Source organism: Calidris pugnax, unplaced genomic scaffold (assembly GCF_001431845.1).
Source record: "Calidris pugnax isolate Ruff unplaced genomic scaffold, ASM143184v1 scaffold287, whole genome shotgun sequence".
In the NCBI taxonomy this organism is placed as follows: domain Eukaryota; kingdom Metazoa; phylum Chordata; class Aves; order Charadriiformes; family Scolopacidae; genus Calidris; species Calidris pugnax.
Window position 1 is genome coordinate 1 of NW_015091025.1, and position 3,091 is coordinate 3,091.

The following is a 3,091-nucleotide window of genomic DNA, read 5'->3' on the forward strand; positions in this document are numbered from 1 at the left end:
GCCACAAGGAATCCTCACTTTAAAAAAAGGAAAAGGAAGTTAATTTCCCTACCTTGGAATGTGTAGGTTTTCCCAGCATTTGTAACGCCATATGTAAAAATAAGACGATTGTATCCATCTAAGAAATCTTGCACTGGTTGCTTCATGGCACCTTCAAAAAATTCTTCTTGAGTTGTTTCAGGTCCAAACACCTGAGCATAAACAAAACGAAGATGTTTCTTGGTAAAGCAATCATTATAGATTTTTAAATAATCTTTTAAACTCTGTATGTTTCTAATCTTAGACTGCTGACAGATTAAAAATATCATTTAATACCAAGCAAACTAGTGAAGTTAAACAACTTTTTCTAGGAATAAATGAAAAACTTTTAAAGACAAATCATTTACTCGTGAAAAAGTGAACTTCTGCATCTGTCCAACAGCTTTTTCACTCAGTCGACTCAGAGAAGTTTTGGGGTGCTTCAGTATGACACTTGTTGAATCTTCAAGTGAAACGCAGCCCTATTAAAAGGAAATACAAGCAATGAGGCATGAAAAGAGCATAAAAAGCTCAGCTTATAGGAAAATAAAAATATCGCCATCTGTTTTATTTTAAAACTAGATAGATTTCACACCTGCAATTCATTTTCTCTTTCCAACGGTGTAAATGGCCTAACACGCAGGCAAACTTGTATGTGTCCCTTAGGCTCCAAACTGCTCCTCTTAAATTAAAAAATAAAAAATAAAGAAGTTAGAAATTCAGCGGATTCTTTGTTTGATTACTAGCATGTTCAGGCAGTTTTATTTCCATCGGACTATTTCAAACAGACGCATTTGATGACATGGGAAACCGAAATAATTCACTACATCAGGATTTACAAGTGCGTAGGTCCCTGCAGAAGTTCTCTGTGATAACTTGAGAGCGAATAATCTTGCAGCACATATACATCCACTACATGCAGGCCGACTAGAGATCAAGAATGAAACCCACAGAACAATTCAATGATGAAGCTGCTCTGAACCGGCAATTGGCCTCATTCACAGAACGCAGATGCACCTAATAAGGTATCAGTGCAGAGACACACAACTTCATCTAATCCTATGCATCTCCTCCAAATTAAAAACACACTATTTTTTATCTTCTCTGTAAAATTCTGATTATTAACAATGAATGGACTAAGCTTATTAAAAAAAAATAAATAAATATGAAAACATTAAACTTTTTTACCCGGCTTGGGTCTGAGCTTGAAGAAAGCAAAGAAAAGTCAGCAGAGAGATTTGCTTTAATATCTTCCACATCCACTGGTCCTTTTCTTTGAGGCAGTTCAACAGTATCAATATAGGACGGTCTGGGAAATTTCTCATTGTCAGTAAGTTCCATCCTGCAAGATAAAATAAAACTATTATCTAAAACTATTAACGCTGAGGAAGCGTTGCCTATTTAGGCATTATGACATTTTTGTTTCCCCCAGCAGAAAACCTGAAACGTGTTCAAAAGTGTCAAAACAGTTAACAACTCACTCTTCCTATCGAGCCCGTTAGAGGGTAAGAGGCAGACAAGAACTTCATGGAGCTAAACAGAGCACCAAGCTGCCAACGAGGCAAAGCTATGCCCAAACCAAACAGCAACGTTTACTTTTGCTTCTTCTAATCGACAGCTTTTATTTTTGTCAGGCAACTGTATGAAAAACTTGGCTTGAAATATTATCACAGCTTAAACAAACACTGACCTGTGAATAAGCTGCTACAGGAAAGAAACTTACCTGTGCTGTCAGGATCCAGAAGTCTTATTCATCAGCAAAGTCACACTGCAACACTCCTATCAGGCTGTAACAGGAAACAGAGTTGTTAGATAACTGACAGTTGCTTCCAATTATAAGCTTATATTGAAGTGATTTGTCAAGATTATGCTCTCATTGTGTACCTTTTTAAGAAAGAAAGAAAAAGTGTACGTTAAGCTCTGTATGCAAAGCTGGAATAGAAAGCATTGAGAGGCACCCAGCCCTCAGACCCCCCGACTGCATGAAAACCCCACGATACACACTGTCCGTCTGTCCCCACGCTGTCAGACAGCACTACAACTACTTTCTGGTGTAAACAGGCATACCGCCTGGCTGCAGCCACTAGAAGGTACTTGTATACTGGGGTACGTTGTTGTAACTGCTCCTCCTGACCACACAGTTTGGAGCTGCAGACACCCGAGGAGATGGGGACCCTGCATGACCCACACAGCCTGTGGCACCATCAGGCAGCAAGAGAAAGGGTAGAAAAGGCTCCAAACGTGGCAGCTTATATAAAACATAACACACCAGCCCTTACACTTAAAAATTTTCAAAGGGAAGCCTTTTGCCTGGAGGCTGTGCGCTGTTCCCCGTTCTGAGTGGACACCGCCGCACGGCTTTGCCCAGGCCTGCCGTTACCCGCAGCTTGCAGGGCCCCACGCCCGTACAGAGAAATCTCCAATACACGCCCCCCGTGACTTCTCACCCGCCGTAACGGGGCGGAAGCGGTGGCAGCGGCGAGGGAGCGATAGGAGGAGGCCTCGGCACCGCCCGCCAAGAACGCCGCCCGCCCTGCGTCCCGGCTCCGCGACCCCCCGGGCCGCGACCACCGCCTCCTTCCCTCCTCAAGCGAAAGCCCCACAGCCCGCACGGGCTTACCTGAGAGCCCAGGCCGCGCTGGGCGAGCCCGACCGCCGCCACCGGGTGAAGGCCGCACCGTTGTCCCGCGTCCCCCCGGCCAACCGATACCACCCAACCGGCACGGGGCAACCGGCACGGCCGCGGCTGCTTTTCAAATCCAGCCAATGGCAGTGCGCGGCGCCGCGCGGCCTTCTGGGAGGGCGGGCGCAAGGCCCGACGGGAAGTGTAGTTCCGGTGTGGAAGTGAGAGCGGGGCCGCGCCGGGGGAGGTTTCCTCTCAGGCGGCGGCTGGGCTTTGCCGTGGGAGGGGGCTGCGAGGAGGGGTGTTTACCGAGACGCCGCGGCCTGCTCCTTCAGCGGTAGCAGCACCTCGGCTGCCGCGGGAAGGCGCCCTGGGCCCGCCGGGCCTGCCCCGCCGTCCGTCTGCAGCGCCCGGGCTGTGCCTCCCTCAGCTCTGGCAGCGGGATACGCC

At 47.4% G+C, this 3,091-nt stretch overlaps 1 long non-coding RNA gene across 1 annotated transcript; it reads right to left on the minus strand.

The window, feature by feature from the left end:
* Positions 1-50: 50 nt before the first annotated feature.
* LOC106896128 lies at positions 51-2,774 on the minus strand. The gene is made up of 6 exons (XR_001413590.1): positions 2,639-2,774; positions 1,742-1,805; positions 1,207-1,360; positions 614-700; positions 387-500; positions 51-191 (listed from the first exon to the last, which is right to left on the minus strand). It is a non-coding gene; the product is annotated as an uncharacterized LOC106896128 (long non-coding RNA).
* Positions 2,775-3,091: the final 317 nt, after the last annotated feature.